Here is a 17,497-nt window from a genome sequence, read left to right as displayed (position 1 = left end):
ACCCATGCCCAATTCATGGGATGCAATCACACGCAGATAATCGTACGCAGATGTCAAACAGGTCAAGGATACACTAAAGCATATTCACTTGTCAGGTGTTGTTGGGGATGACCTTAGGTATAAGCCCCTACACTCAAATATCTGGTGTCAGCCATGCACGTGCATTTAGTGATAGACGTTATTTGAGATTGGTGCAGAACCTAAACATTGTGCTTATGGACTCAGAGAGACCACAACTCGCACACATTAGACAGATTGAGAGATTAGATGCACTAGATCATACAATCACTGATTGTGGTGATGGCCTTAGTGTGAGAAGAGATGACTAGCACACGATGTCTCCTAACAGCCATGACCTGCTTTTATGGTGCAGCACAGAATGTCATGTTGAGGAGGTCATGCCAGCTAGTCCGGACCCCATGAGGAATGAAGCCACAGACCACGAAGCACAGTGCCAGAGGAGGAGCAGGCTGATCCCAGTGGACTCTCCCAATCCCAGGTCATCGATTGATGGGCAGCTCCTTTGAACTTGCACATGAATCAAAGGAAAGGCGTGAAGGTGTGTGCAGACCCGGCAGACATGTCGAAAACAAACGTGCGACGTTCTTTTTGGCCTTCTGTATTCTTGTTATCTATTCAGTCTCAATGACTTTAGAGGGTATGTTTGCATTGGCTCTCCTAGCTGTGACAGCTTTATTCTTTCATGTCATTCGGGTGTTGAACTCCATACAAGTGAGATAGGAGATGGAGGCACATAATCTGTGGTGGCAGGGTTACTAACCAGCCCTGTGCGGTGATCAGTAGGGGAGCGCATGGTGGACATGGTCTTTGTGTAAGCGAGTTAAATTTATATAGTCTCTGAATGATTAGGGAAATGGATACCCTAATGGAGGGGGTGTACACAGATTAGGAAGTGGGATGAAAATAGTTGCAGTGAAAGATTACTCCTTTTTCTTGGGGTGTGCTGCAGAAGAGGGTGGATGTGAGGTTGGGCATGTAACTATGGGTATGCAAGTGGGCAGCATGGTTTATGAGGATAGGCGAGGGGTCTGTCCATGTTGTAGCCCTCAGAGCGAGCTGGAATGACAGAGAGGACCTGGAGAGTACAGAAGCAGGAAGGAGCAGAAGAATTTGATGCTGAGAGAGTCTGGAGGAGAACAGAGAGATCCACCAAAGGGCAAAGAGACCACGCAAGCGGCCAGAGTGAACGTGTCTGCAGACACACATAGCAAGGGAAAGTAAAATGGAAGGAGGGTCTATTCGGAGGAATGTGCGGGCAACGTGAATGGATGCAGATTTCCCTTTGAGTCTTTTTGGGCTAGATTAACACTGGGCTAGGATAAATCCGCACTGAGGAATTGGGCCACACCTACAAGATAGAAACAGCATCTTCTAGCAAGGAAGCTATTTTTTGTCATTGTGGCCAAGATATATTAACCACATGAAGAAGATCCAATTGAAAGCAGCACAATACACTCCGGGCACAGCTGTGCACAGGTTTTCCGAGAAACAGTGGTGGCTTCCACAGTAACACAGTATGACCTATAGAAGCATGGAATTTTGTAAATGGGAAGAAATTGTATGTTGAACATTGGACAACACCTACTACATATCAAGCTGAATTACGTCAACAAGAACTGGTTGAGATTTAAAATGTATATGTCCTGATGAGGTGCACCAGATAGAAATGGTATATGTCTGTCTGGGGGCCCGAAACTCGAGTAGACATTACCACAGAGCCCACTCCTTTTAGAGTTGGGTCGAACTTGGGTCTAATTTTTTTTTTAAATGTGGCAATTGATATATGTTCATAAGCAAGCTTCTTTGAACATTCGCCTTGTTCGACTTTTAGAGAAAAATTATTGTCAACTGTGCTTTTTCAGTAGATGAAGGATTTAGGCCCAATAGATGGGAGTTCTGTTCTCAGAACAGAATCATTAAAATTGTGGTTTTTGCACAAGCATGAATGGTTGGTTGTATGAATGGGGATGAAAGCGGATGTGAGAAATGATGTGTGAGATGTGATCACTGGTTTGATATGATATGTGTTTTTCTTGATATTATGTGCTTTTCTAGATTTGGTTTCAATGTATGATATGTCAATGTGTTACATGGGATTTTCTGCAAACGGTTTTTCATGATGAGATTTGATTAATAAATGAAATAGATGAACTTTAAACATACACACTGTTCTTTGTCTAGAATATACGCCCTTTGAGTAGGGCTATCCTTTTGGAAGGGATTTTGTGGGCTTTTCACGCATGAATTATATTACCAATGAATGGAGGGTGTGCACTTATCTACGGATAATTGCAGTTTTGTGTGCTAACCCTCAGGAAGAACATAAACAGGGAAGGGTGCGCAAATCCCAGCAGCATGGGCAGGACCCCACAAATAATTACAAACTCCCATAGTATTGTCCATCCTATGTGACAGTTAATGCTCCTTAATAAATCTAACCCCCAGAATGCATATCATCCTTGCATATCACTCTGCACTGTGGCTTAACTAACCGAGATAACGCATAGTAAAGTTCTGTAAACATTGCAAACAATAAGAAGATATGAAAGGACCCATGTTTACAGGAACACAAAGTTAAGCGATTTTGGGGGATTGGGTCCTACATCCAGTGTAGAATAAATCACAGCCCCTACAAAGCTCCATTGATCCCAGAGTAAGTTTTTCATAAGTGGCAGTAGTAAGAACATGTATAGGGTGTGAGTGGCTGGCATATGTAGCATATGAGTGTTTCGGTGTAAAGTCATATAAACTGCTCATGTCGCATAGGCCCCCAATATGTATGAAAACTTGCAGTAAAGTGACGTTTGACTGTCATGTGAGCTTTTTGCACGTAAAGGAGGCATATACAAGTTTTACATTTCATAAATGTACGCAATGTCCATCTCCTGTGATTCGCATATACATATGAAAACTGGCATCAGTCTGTATTGACTTTGATGTGAGTTCAATGTCAGTTTCAAACTTACAATGGACTGCATGTACAGAATGTACATCTCCTCCATGTGGAGCTCATAATAGCAAATGCGCATTCATACGGGCCATTTCTATCAAAGGTCACATTAAAGTCACGTCTACATTTGAGGTGAGTTTTTTTACGTGTATGAGGCATCTTGGCGTTTTACATTTTGTGTGTGTATGCAATTTACATCTCCTATACGGCTCACATACATGTGAAAACTGACATCCAAGTCGGTTCTGATTTTGATCAGAGTGTTCCTACATATGGGCCTCATTCCGAGTATGGCGGTAAGGGATAGCGGCCACCGCTAACGAGAGCGGTGGCGGTAATCCCTTACCGCCATACTCCGAGTTCCCTTAGCGCCATGGTGCTTTTAACACCTGCTTTTAGCAGGCGTTAAATACCATGGCGCTAAGGGACCTTGATGTTAATTACGCCACCGTAATTTACGGTGGCGTAATTGACGCCTTCCCCACTCCCATTATGCCCTATGGGGCAGGAATGGGAATGGGGAAGGGTAAATGGGGATTGGGGAATTACCGCCCCGCCAACCTTGGAATGGGGCGGTAATTCCGCCAACCACCAAGGCGCTGCCGGTCCGGGTACGGCGTCAACCAAGGCGTTAATAGCGCCATTGGTTAGCGCCGTACTCGGAATGAGGCCCATAGTAATATACATGCATGAAATATACATCTTCCAAACATACAGGCAGTGGGTTTATAAAAAATGAACATTCATTCTGCGCATGCGTGATCTACAGATAAATCTTAAAACTTCTCAGAATTGGGCAGATTGATTTACAGAGCATCAATTCCTGTTGAAATCTATGTGCGCAGCAAAAACCCAACCAATCGAAGCGCCTAATGTTGAGAGATTTGGGCAAATTCTTTTTCCCTGTGTTGAAAACCTATTTTCAAATATGAAGCCATTCAGAAATTTGTAATGGAAGGGGTCAAAAGTTATTGAGAAATGTTATGCCCTGAAAGTCCATGGACAATTCGATTTGACCTTAACTATGCCAGAGCGATGGCACAATATAGAAAGCAGAGCCAGCTATTAAATGATTGAAATCTTTTGGGCTCTGTTTAGGGCAGTTGTTCCTAAGGTTTTGTAAATCGCACAGGTGTACTGCTAGGCATCAAAGCTCACCACCTAAAAAACACAGCTATCCCTAAAGTTACACCAATCTTATAGGTTAAAGGCCGTAGAAGGCAACAATATATATGGATCCCACAGATCTTACAAGTGCAGGTTTTTGGCAGCAGACCTATCCTCGGGCTACAGAGGTCCTACAGGTTTAGATTCTAGATCCCAGAGCTCTCCCTCGGGTTACACCGCGGTACACCAGGGTTACACGGGTCTCACGGGTTCGCAGTTCATTCCACAAAGCTATGCATTATTTTACACGGACCCCACAGGTTGATACCGCAGACACCAGCAAACCACCTTCCATCAGTACGTCGTATGTGGTGGCAGGGTTCTCTTCATACGCACCTCTCTGCACTGGCGCCACTGATCCGCAGACACCTGGCTCCTGCTGTCGCCAGCTCGCTCTTCTGGAAGCCTCCCTGGCTCTTATAAGCGGACTGCTGCGCCCTGGCAGCTTCCTCTCACTCCTGTTTTATTTGGAAGACTTGTGACACACAAGGGAGGAGTAGATTATACATCTGAAGTTATGTACACTTTAAAACAAACATTCCACCTGCTCTCGGTATGCACAGGTGCCAAGGGACAGAGTGCATGTTTGTGTCAACCTGCTAGGTACCTTTCAGAAGTCAATATGCAAAGATTTAAAAGCACAGATTTTTATATAGCACTTAATAATGGGTATTAGCCTGTTTTTGATCTCACGTGATTTTGACAGGGAGGAGAAGTGGAGCAACGAGGGATAAATTGATGTGCCCAGAATCACACAATTTGCACAAGTGGGAAAAGCAGGACTAGAGCATGGGGTTCCTGGTTCGAGAGCTAGAAGCCACTGCATTACATCTCCTCCAGCACTGGCAGCATTTCTGAACCGCTAAAATCAGTCTCCTTAGAGCAGTGGCGGCTGGTGAATTTTTAAAGTGGGGGGCCTAAATGTTTCCCCCAGATATGCCCTAGTGACCAAGCATAGCGAGGGAGCCCAAACCCATCGAGGGGGAGTCGAGTGGGTTCTCCCCCACCAGAAATATTTTTTAAAAATAGGTCAAAATCGTGCATTTTAAAAATGGGTTTAAATGGTGCATTTTACAGAACACTTGTTTGAAAAATAGGGTAAAAGGCCGAACAGTTTACAATTGGTTTGGTCTCATGAAAAAATCCTATATATTCAATTATCAACAGTGCACTGGAATATTTCTCCAACTCATTGGCCCTTGGAATGTTTTGGTGTATGCAACATAGTTGCACTCCAAACGAGCCTGCAATAAGGGCACTTGCTTTTTTTGTGTGGATTGTGTCTCTTTTTCAAATGTAATGTGTGTTCATTGAGGAGGTACACAGCTGTAAGGATCACATTCCCGCGAGTGACTGGTAGAATTCGACTTCAACCACCTGACTCCTTATCCCAAACAAACGGTAGCAGCTAGATGCACTTTACTCATCTTTGAAGACTCCACACTGCGTTTCAACTCCCACCCCAGTGAAGAGTGTGTGTATTCTTTGTGGACTCCACACAGCAGCTGCCCCCCCTCAATTCTCCACACCTTGGCAAAGGGTGTGTGCTGCTTTGGAACTCAGTCCACGGAGTATCATCCCTACCCCCTCAGTGAAGTGTAGAGCAGCAGATGCACATGTCATTTGTAGAGCCCACCCCCTCACATCTGTCATATTGGAAGAACAGCAAGAGAACACTGTGTAAGACACCTGGTATCATCCCAATACCACATCAAAGGAATGAGAGACATTATGCACTGAGGCAAGTAAAGTCTGACAGGTCTGAAGTGATGCCATGAGGAAGAGAAGATACGTGAACGCACTAAACCTGATGTATGGATATCTGGAGAATGAAGATATGACTAAAGTGACAAACTAAATATATTTGCGAAGATGAAGAAAAACCATATACACTTAGAAGATAAGTAACAAGAGATGCGGTAGATGTTTATACGCAGAAACGCTAGGTAGATAAGACAATGTAGAAGCTTGCTAAAGAAGGAAATACAACGCCAGTAAAGCAGCCATGTTGAAGAAATTGACATCGGCATCGTATAATAGTAAGCGAGAAGCCTTGAGGAGAAAGACCAGGGCTACAGAGCTGACAGGCACTGGAATACAGATTTGTGCAAGAACAAAGGATATTTGCTTGGCTCAATATCAAGGATGAAGCAAGAAGCAACTACAAGGCACAAAAGGAGTCAAAGAGGATAAGCTACAAGCATAAGACTTATTTCTCTTAGATTAAGAAAAGGAATTAATAATTGTGAGGGCCAAGTATTGAACAAACAAAGATGCAGAAAGCACATGCAAGACAGAGCAACCAAGTCTCCAGAGGCCGAGGAGAGTAATAGCACCCAATATAATTTAATCAAATAGCACTAAAGAAAAGGACAGAATGGACAAAATCAATCATGGTCTCCTTACACATGGTGCAAGACCAGAAGATATTCATAAAGCTCCAGACGAAGATAGCAATGTACTTTCACTCCCTCTAAAGTTCTGAGGAAGAGAGCAGTCAGCAAGGTCAACTACAGAGAAGAAGCCTTGGCTTAGGGCCTAATCGATGAAAGATGGTGGGCAAAAGCAGAGCAGTTGTCTGACGTGTTCCCTTGCATCTGGGTTTTGTTACTAACATGCTGCTAACAAGTCGAATGTCCAAAGTTGGAGGAGAGTGCCAACCAATCACTAGAGTCTATGTAATGGTGGATCATACATTTTTTTAGAAGCCTATACGCTGCTGTTGCAATGCTATTATCAGTATTTTATGTAGTTAGAGTGTGTTCAAGGCATGCCTACCAGATAAGGGGCAGTCAATGATGATACTAACACTTATATGAACTATGGGTAAATATGTTCCCTTAACCAATACTTCCGCCCAAAGGTTTTTACTGTTTGTCACGTAGGATGACGTCATAGTTGAGGTACATCGAGATATAAAGCCTTTTGCGTAATTGAAATGCGTTGAGAGTGTGTGAGCTACAATCTCTTTGTTCACCAGTTTTCCCTACTTTATTGAACTTATAATAAAGTAGTATTTTGCCATATTCTTGGAGTCTGTCCGATTATTTGGGACCATGGTCATTTTTTGGTAATCCCATTCGGCACTTGGAGTGTTCCAGGTGCTACAGCACATTTTGATAGCAGTGCAGATGGTTCAGATCCAGACTCTCCGATTTTTGGCGTCCTCCACCATTAGCCAGAAGATCACAGAGTTTCCTGTGGAGAGCGGAAGAATCACGTGTGTAAAGAAGACAATCATCTGGTGCCTCTTTGAATAAATTCCTGTTCGTCCCCACGGGTACCCCGCGGACTGAAGGCGAACTGGTCAATTGGGGAAGAGTCGATACCGAAGGGCTCAAACTGAGCAATGGCTCTAAGTGAACATCGAAAGTGGCCAATAAAGGAGAAGGGATTGTAATGCATGTGTAAATTTATAGTGGGGAAACGGTAACGGATTTGTTTAAGAGAGAGCGATACCTCGTTGCTATTCTCACGGAAATAGAAGGGAACACATCACCACACTCCAAGTGGGGTATTTTAAGGGATTCCTGAGGCAAGGCTGATATGACAGATGCGTTTCACACTCCAAAATGGGGTAAAATGGAGAGAAGATGCTTTTACTAGAAAGTAAAGAAAGACGATCGTAGAATTTGTTGTGCACATTTGGTTAGGGTTATGAATTTGTTAATGTAGTTGTGGTAAAAAATATTGTAAACTGAAAATATAGAACAATAATAATTTGACTGCTTATCCATTCCTAAAAACAAGTGATTGGCAGCAATAATAGGAGCGCAACAGTTGAGGGGAAATATAGCAAAATAAGGCTATTAGATTGTCAATAATAAAATAAGCAGGACAGTGAAAGATCGATAGAACTATAACAAAGACACAAAATGAATATTATTGTGTAGGCTTGAAAATTGTTTGAAGAATTGTTTTGGGGAAATGGGTGGCGATTGATCGTGCTTGCCCGAGTTGATTGTTGTGATATAATTAATATAAGCAATAGTAATAACAGAATAAAAGGTCTGATAAGTATTGACAGTTAAGAATGACTTGTCATCATGGAGGATACTCCTCTTCTACACCTGTGCAAAACATTACCGAGGTACACACCTAAGATTAAGAAATATCATGCTCAATGTGTAAGAGGGACGATGGACAAAATATTCATGCATTGGCCTCAAGAGGGTTCCCTATCAAGAACAGTATTACAACACATGACAATGTACTTACATGCTGTGTACACAGGGAAGAAGTTACAAAAAAGGTTACCTATTTTTGAGCAATGGAAAATGTATCAGAGCGAGAGAGAAGACACACCCAAAAAGGAATGGATGCTTAATCAGCATGAAGTGTCGGGTGCAGCGTCCTCGGCTCCTCTTTCTCAATCTGAAGACAATAGTGCAACCACTGAGAAACAGGGATTCAACCCTCTAAAGGAGTTAAAAGCAGCAGCGGGGCATATCAATCTGATATACGCACCCCCTGCTTATAGTTGTGAAGATAGTACAGATAAAAGTACGATTAAAGAAGGCAAATATATGTCTAGATGTAGTAAAAGTGAGGAGCATAACAAGTGGAATGATAGACTGATAGAAATAGTAGAAGAGACCAAGAGACAAAAAGGAGAGAAAGATAAAGCCAGTGAAAGGACAAATGTACAGAATGAGTGGATGGGAGGACACATATTACTTAAATTAGACGGAAAGGACATCGACAAAGTTAAAACAAGAGAGGAAAAGGAATGAGAAAGGGCATACAAAGATGAGAAGGAAAAAGAGAGCACGCAAAAAGGAAAAATGAGGAATGTATGAGGAGCAGGTGAAAGAGAGAGGAGAAAAGATGGGGAAAAGAAGTAACGTGAGGAAATAGAAACACTGAGATTGAAAGAAAGAAGGTTGCAGAGAAGGTGAGAGGGAGAAGAGAGAGAGCAGAAGATGGGAAGAGCAAAAGGAAATTAAAATGAAAAGTTGCAGAGAACAAAGGGAGGGCATAATAGATCAAATTGTTAACAGATGTGTAATAGTTGAAGAACGAGAACAATGGGAAGAAGAGAGAAGGTCGCAACGGCCCTGCAGGGAGCTGCACGAGCTACCTAGAGTACCGGCATGGGCTGATGAGGAAGTAGGCATAGGGAAAAGGATTGATGAATTATATCGACAGATGTTATGTTAAATGATATTCATACCGTGCACTATCACCACCGGAGTGGTCCCCTGGCGCTCTGGTGGATCTGAAAGGGAAAGAGGTTGGGGTGGGTTAGTAGGCCTCAGCAGGATAAGGTAGATCAGACAATATAATGATGGACAAGCATAGAACGGTGTGCCTAAGCAGACTAGATCTTGATGATGAGGAAATGGATAACAGCCATACGAGTTGGGGTATAATGATGTCAGACAAAGAAAGGGAAAAAAAATGAGAGAGCGCAAGAGGAGGGCGCATGTGACCCTTCGATAGATTCAGATGTAGGAAAAGGGGTTAGGTGGTCAGATTTAGGAGAACCAGAAACATAAACACCAGAACCTATATAACATCCTGAACAACCACAAGGACAGCCGCGTAGAATAGGGGAAATGTCCCTGCCGTATGTAAGTAGACTAAGGTCATTGCCAGGGTGAAGATGAGCAGGCAAAACTAGCCCCACCTGGTAGACAAGAAGCTTAGGTGGATGCAATTGTAGAACAGGGTTCACACAATTCCCATTGTTGGAGACAGAGGGAGGACAACCACAATATATACTGTGGTCACATATGGATAAAGATCATTTAAAAGTGGATTTATGAGTTAGCACGAATGACAGCGGGAATGACATTAGGAATGGGTGACGTAAAAGGCCTACTAACAGCTATCCTAGGGAAGAGAGCTGATGACATTTGGAGATGAGAGGCATATGCAAGTGTGACATGTGGAGGGCACTTAGAGTACAGTATCCTGATATGTCAGACATGGGTGAGATTATGACACAGAAAATGGGAGAGAAGGAAGATCATGTTGCTTATATTCAGGAGATTCAAGAACGTTGGCGTTTTGAGACAAGGGAACCATGGGATAAAATGGCAGCATTATTTTATCAAATTTTTAGCCAGAGACTGCCCGAGCCAGTGCAAAGGCAGATGAAAAAACAGGTAGGGATGGAAGTAAAGCCATGGCCATAAACACAGTTGACTACATCATTGTCGATTGTTATAAGAGAACAATAAAAACAAAGCAGAGAATAGGAAGCTTGAGGAAGCAAAGGTAGTTAATAAAAAAATGGGCAAAATTTGTTATATAAGGAGCAGTACTGACAAGCGGTGAAGAAGTGGTTACACCACAGTTACAGCGTAAGCAGCCAAGTAAATCAGGGCAGGTAACATTTCTGGCCACGTGGTAGAGGGAATGGACCTAGAGGACGAGGAGGCAGATTTCAAAACCCTCAAGGATGGAGGACAGCCACAGCAGTGCTGGAATTGTGGGAGAATGGCTTGGACATATGGCCCGCACCTGCAGAAGTAGAGGGGTCATTCAGCAAAACTGACAAGCTCCAAGAGGGGTGGTGGGCTATTTTCCACAGTATAGTACAGAACCACCGGAGTATTATGCCAAAGATCACACGCAGTATCAGAAACGTGCACCGCAGCAATCACAGTCGCCACAAAGGCAACCACAGCAAGCAACTATGCAAACACAACAAGTACAGTCCCAACAGTACACGCTGACACAACAGATGATGCCACAGTGGAATGTGAATACAGTAGTCCCAAAAACACATACACCCAGGATAGGGAGTGTGACAGTGGTGGGAGGAAATCATTTTACGGGTACAGGGATGAATTTATATCCACAATAGGACAGCCCACAGAGCTACCTGATGTCTGATGTGTTCAGTACTATCAGTGACACCAGGCCCCCATGAGGAACCGAGGGTAAGGGTAACAATAGGAGGCAAGACATTTTTGTTTCTTGTGGACATGGGATCGACTCATTCCTGTGTTTGAGAGGGAAAGTATCCAATGTCTGACATTGCCATGAATACGCAGGGATTGCCTGGGGCTATGAGTTTGGTTCCTTTTACTGATGAATTACCAATTTCAATAGGAGAACATGACGTGTCTATGCCACTATTTTATTCCCGAAAGGCACCAGTTCATGTATTAGGATTTGACTTGATGACAAAACTTAATATGACAATATCATTTACTGGCAAGGGGATTATATGTTGCACTCCAGGGATACATTACATGAATGTGAGAGAATTTATACTAGCATTTACAGGCCAAAAAGCATTGTGAGGAACTCCTGTAGACCGAAAATGATTTTTGTATGGAGTAAATATTTTGTTGACATGGCTTCCTGGATGGATAGTTACATTTCTGAGGATGCCTAACAAATCTTTCTTTAGGCCAGAAATACCTATGGATGATGAGGAAGGTTATTCCCATAGAACTGGAGGCAGCAGTAGTAAGAAAGGAAAGGGTTGTTGTTCATGGGACGGATGATGAAGGAAGAGCATGAAGAACAGTAGTAGCTCTTGACAAAGGATATAGACTAACAGACTTGACAGACGACGAGTTGTTCAGAGATGAGAATTCAGATGATGAATTAGTATTTTTCATAAGTCTCACTTATTGTATAAAAGTTGAGGATAGGGAAATACCACAGAGAATGGCATTGGGTAAGAAAGAAACTGTAATTTTTTCAGGGTGATTTAGAAAGAGTGCCAAGCATTTTATGGACCAACCGTCCATATGATGTGGGTCTATTGAGTGGAACATGAGCAGTTAAAATTAAGCTTAATCTAGGAGCAATTTTAACCACAAGCAAAACAGTACCCCATGTCCAGAGAAGCAAATGAAGGTATATTTGAAACCATTTCCACTTTAGTACAGCAGGGAATATTGGTACTATCAGACTCCACATTTAACACAGTTCGGTACCCAGTAAAGAAATCAACGGGGGGTCCAGGAGATTTGTTCCGGATCTAAGCCCCCTAAACAATATTGTATATTCCTCTAGTTCTGAATCCAGCTATGCTATTATGTAACATCCCAGCTACAGCTAAATATTTTACAGTAGTAGACTTAAATAACACTTTCTTTTCAGTTCCCCTTCATGAGGACTCCCAAGATTTGACTTCCTTTTCATATACAAATCAGCAGGTGTAAGCATACAAGATTACCACAGGGGTACTGTGAGTCCCCATCAATCTTTAATAGGGACCTTCAGATGGACCAACGCAACCTATAACTTGAGAGCATAATAATTCAGTACGTAGATGACATACTATTGTGTAGTGAAAGAAAGGTGCAGAGAAGGTTTGGTCCTGTCAATTACAGTATTGGCAGGAAAAGGATACAAAGTGGATAAAGAGAAACTACAGTATTGCCAGGAAGAGGTCTGGTACATATGACAGCTAATCTCTCAAGAGGCGAGAAAGGTGACACCTGAGAGACCAGAAACAATTATGGAAATTCTCAGGCCTATGACAGTTAGGGAAATGCAGCAATTTGTAGGCCTATGCAATTATTGCATGGTGTAGGTTTGTGATTACAGTACATATGTACATATATTAGACCACTTTTAAAAGGACTTAAAGAAGTACAGATATGTAAAGACGACATAACATGGACAGACAAGATGACAGAAGGATTTGAAGAATTGAAAAGTGTGATCTGCACAGCCCCTGTGTTAGGGATTCCAGATTATAAAGAAGAGTTTTTTTTATTCTCGCATTCAAATGGCGTGGTAACGACAGAAGTCCTTAAACAGAAAACAACATTAGGACATGGACATAAACCATTAGCTTATTACAGTGGGATTTTAGACCCAGTAATGAGAGGGCATGACCCTTGTGAACAGGCATTAGCTGCTTTTTCAATTGAAAAAGCTGTAAGTATTACAATGGGGTGCTCAGTGACGTCATACGTCAAGCATTCCTTATTCGCCATTCTGGAGAAACCTAAAAGCACGTTGACTACACAACGGGCGTCAGGATATGAGGTGATTATTTCAAACCCAGCGATCAAAATTGTTAGATGTAGAGTAGTGAATCCAGCAACATTCATATCAGAACCAGTAGAGAAGAAGGATTATGTACATGATTGCACAACGTATACTGAGTTTTATGACGATATTCGCCACGTTAAAGAAAACAGTCTAGTGGGTGGAATTCTATTCATTGATGGGTCTTCAAAAATTGATCAAATGACAGGAGAAAGGCACACGGGATCGGCAGCAGCAAAGTTAAAACAGATTGGTGAATTTGAAGTAGTGACAAGTGCAAGATTGCCTTCACATTGTTCAGCACAAAATGCAGAATTATTGGTGCTTATCGCAGCACTACAGAGATATGAGTATGAGGAAGTGACACTGTACTCTGACTCCGCCTATGTGACATCAACTGTACACATGGGGTTGTCATGCTGAAAAGCAGGGGCTTCCTCTGCGCAGATAGCACACCAGTACAACATGTGGCACTATTGGATAAGCTTATTAAGGTACTAAACCTCCTAATAGCCATCACCATTGTGAAATGTGCAGCCCATACTAAGAGGACAGACATGATTTCTCGCAGTAATGAAGCAGCAGAGCAAAGAGAGCAGCACATTTTCCAAATATTCTTATTTTGAAGTAGAAAGTGTTAAGCAAATTTCAGAACGATGTATGATGATGAAGGAGCAAAAACAAAGAGGTGATGGCTGGAAGGTTTAGAATGAATCTTAACCACTGGCAATGCTCTGGGCAACCCTCCAGACCACCGTTCTTCGCCTGCCAAGCCATTACAGAAGGGGAAAGACCATATGCAAATCAGGCTTGGCCCCACCCCAAAAGGGGCAGTCCAGCCCGAACTGCTAGGCCACATCCCTTCTGCACGAGACCACAAGCATCCCCAAACATGTTTCACCCTTGTTGGGGCTCATCAGTGAGGAGTAGCTTGGGTCTCTAGGCCCAGCAGGCACGGGACCCACGTCTGGGCATACCCGTCCCACTCGGGGTGACAAAGAAAAAACAAAGAGGTGATGGCTGGAAGGTTTAGAATGAATCTTAACCACTGGCAATGCTCTGGGCAACCCTCCAGACCACCGTTCTTCGCCTGCCAAGCCATTACAGAAGGGGAAAGACCATATGCAAATCAGGCTTGGCCCCACCCCAAAAGGGGCAGTCCAGCCCGAACTGCTAGGCCACATCCCTTCTGCACGAGACCACAAGCATCCCCAAACATGTTTCACCCTTGTTGGGGCTCATCAGTGAGGAGTAGCTTGGGTCTCTAGGCCCAGAAGGCTTTAATATGTTATCCATTGTACAGTTAGTTGAGCAGCAAGGTCGAGCTCCATAAGAAGAACAGGATTTATGGAAAAGAAGGGGGTGTTCTTTATCTCAACAGAGGTTGTATGGAAACAAGATGGTACTGGAAAGCCAGTTATGCCTCTAGCATTGTTGAGAGTTGCACTGGATAGCTTTACTGTCCTGCGAATATAACTAGAGAGAATCTTGCTGCCATGATCGCCGAAGACTGGGTTTCCCCAGATTTATTAGAACACGTTGCACAGTTTATTGTGAATTGCATTGTCTGTCAGAAATTCACAGCAAGGCATACCTTGCGACAGTGGGAGGAGCAATACCCCACCCCAGTGGTCCTTTTTAGTATCTGCATATAGATTATGTGGATATGTTGCAAACATGCAATGGCTACATATGTTTGTTAGTAGTAGTGTGTCCTTTTTCCTGATGGATTGAGGCAGGACCATGCACGGACCCCAATGCCACATATGCTACAAAGTTTCTCCTACATGAGGTGTTTCCTAGATGGGATATATGTGAATTCCCGCGGTCTGAAAATGGCCCGCATTTTGTAAATGAGATGTTTCAACATATCATTCTTCTATTAGTCGTAAAGCATACATTTTCATCTGCTTATCACCCACAGGTGAATGGTATTTGTGAGCATTTAAAATGACTCCTTAAAGAGAGGATAGCCAAGATAACGATGATTTTGAAGAAGGGATGGCTACATTGCCTACCCATTGCCCTATCCACATCGAGAAACCATCCTGGCTCAGATCACCACCTGACTCCTCATGAGTTGGTGACTAGGCGCTGCATAAGAGTACCCCTTGCTCCTCCCACCGAAATAGAAACTGGTGCCCATAGTTTAGCAAAAAACATTAGGGGATTAGAGGCATGATTATTTGACAAATATGACTGCTAGTGTTTCTTTTATTTCCCAACAGATCAAAAATCAGAGGGAAGCGTCAAACAAGATTGAAGAAGACAGCAGTCAAATGATCAATCCTATCGAACTGTTAAAGCCAACTAGTTTGTATCCAGGGGATCAACTGCTTGTGAAGATTTTTGTCCGCACTTGGAATAAGCCCCGTTTTGAAGGACTGTACCTAGAAGAAGGGGTCACACCCACTGCCATGAAGATCCAAGGAAGACAAGCTTGGCTGCATCTGAATGACATAAAGCATTGCAAAGGAGAGACCATTACCCCTCTGGCACATGTTGACAGTGAAGCAAGAGAGGAAGTTCTGCAAAGGCAGATTAGATTGGCTACCAATAGTCAACAAGAACATATTAAATAAAAACAATTCAAATTTTCGATCGCTCCTAGGTTTGAAGAGAGACGAATAACTTTGCAGTGTTCACAGAACTAATTATGTTAGGTAAAAGAGACAATGCTTTGAAGACAGAAAAAGAAGAACGCACACAACACTTTATGCTGCCTGTAACGTTGCACACATTCATGTATGCTGTTTTCACTTATATACTTCGATCCTATCCAGCCCTAGTGAGACGTTAATATTGTCACCTTTTTTGGAGATCCTAAAACAGCCCCCATTATTCACAGGATCATCATTGGAATACTATTACAAGTTATGTTATAAAAAACAAAGTGTGCTTGTTATAAAGAATAAAACGAACTTAACATTGACAAAGGAGAATGGCAATCTTCAATTTTCTAAAATACACATTGAAGCAAGAAGACTGATGAATGCACCAAATGCAGTACGGCGTATTAATTATTTTTTGATGTTTCTTGTAGCCACGTTTTGTACAATGTGTAGTCTTTATTTCTTTATTCTTATGGTATTCCAACAAATTATGTTTTATGTGACAGCTGTTTACGATACATAGACCACAGTTCCTATGGCGATGAAAGATGGATAGGTAAGCAACACAGAGCTCAGTTTCACACTCTATAATTGATCATAGTATGGATAAATATATGAATGAGTGGCGTTGTGCCTAAACAGACCGAACTTAGAGGCTTATGAGTTTGAATACAGGCACTGAATATAAATTAGCATGAACCTTTCCAATTAATATCAGGCAAAAACTTAAATACGAGATGAAAATAACAGTATGAAGTGAGAACCTTTTGTTGATGGCAATTTTAGATGACACAATCTGATAGTCCCCATATGTAATTGATTTACAGGTTCTACACAGAAGGAATTTACCTCAGAACTTAATTTGTGACACCAGTCCAATTTAAGACAAGTGAACCACGGACGACCAGCTCCACCAGCCTGACCAGGTAATGTCTATACCTAGTCTAGCCTTGAAAACTTAACTTTGTCACAAGAAACTTGAGCAATTATCGCTTATTCTTGTTTTATTACACTTTATCAACAGTTACACCCACTAACTCGTGACCAATACTTCAGTGTAAGAAGACAGTGATACTTTGGAACTCGAGTTTTTGTGACCACTCCTGATGAAAGTCCTGTAACAACTCTGAGGACTGAAACATATTGAGTTTTCCCTCTAGTGGGAGTGAAACCTAGAAGTGGATGTCTAGACCGATTAAGGGTCAGAACCAGTAGAAGAAGTGGGATATTCTCTCGTTAGTGTTGTTCTGATAAACAGTGGATGTATGTAACATCCAGCCTTCTAACCAGAAGAATTTGGCGTCAATTGCAATTTATGTGCACATTTTAAGAGTTGTTTTATGAATTGTTTTGTATTGTGATCTCGTGTCAAGAGATTTTTTTAAATAATGAGTCTTAATAAAAAAGAAAATCGAATTGATTGGTATTAGTGTTCTATGAGGAAATAACTGTTGATAATTTTGTTTCCACCTTTTGTGTATGAATAGTCTTACTTGCCCAAAACCAAGGTAGAATATCACCTCTGAGTGATTATTTGGATTTTCCCCTTTGGTCATAGTGTGACACATGGGAAACACCAGGATTGCCAGAATGCTGGGAGTGACCTCGGCTACTGGCATATGGACACGTAACCACCAGTACAGCCTGGTAAGAAGGAATGATGTGATACAGTGTATACTTATTGATGACAGCACCATTAATATAGTGCAAGTAGTAAATGATGGAGGCCTTAAGGAATGTGCCAAGTATTTGAAGTAAATAACATAGGTTGAATATGAAG

At 42.3% G+C, this 17,497-nt stretch overlaps 2 protein-coding genes across 5 annotated transcripts in view; one reads left to right on the top strand and one right to left on the bottom strand.

The window, feature by feature from the left end:
* LOC138513871 (lectin-like) overlaps window positions 1-4,569 on the bottom strand; it is a 67,187-nt gene extending 62,618 nt beyond the window's left edge. Inside the window, exon 1 of the mRNA XM_069628991.1 lies at window positions 4,475-4,569. The gene's annotated coding sequence lies outside the window, so the exon portion shown is untranslated. The remainder of the gene's footprint in view (window positions 1-4,474) is intronic.
* FAM216B (family with sequence similarity 216 member B) overlaps window positions 1-17,497 on the top strand; it is a 515,713-nt gene that overhangs the window by 271,359 nt on the left and 226,857 nt on the right. For all 4 annotated transcript variants that reach the window (XR_011281830.1, XM_069628995.1, XM_069628994.1 and 1 more), the window contains one exon: window positions 16,545-16,643. The gene's annotated coding sequence lies outside the window, so the exon portion shown is untranslated. The remainder of the gene's footprint in view (window positions 1-16,544; window positions 16,644-17,497) is intronic.

The sequence above is a fragment of the Ambystoma mexicanum genome, chromosome 12 (genome assembly GCF_040938575.1).
Source record: "Ambystoma mexicanum isolate Mex_15411 chromosome 12, UKY_AmexF1_1, whole genome shotgun sequence".
NCBI classification, from domain to species: domain Eukaryota; kingdom Metazoa; phylum Chordata; class Amphibia; order Caudata; family Ambystomatidae; genus Ambystoma; species Ambystoma mexicanum.
Note: the sequence above shows the minus strand (reverse complement) of the source record. Positions and strands in the feature narration are given on the sequence as shown.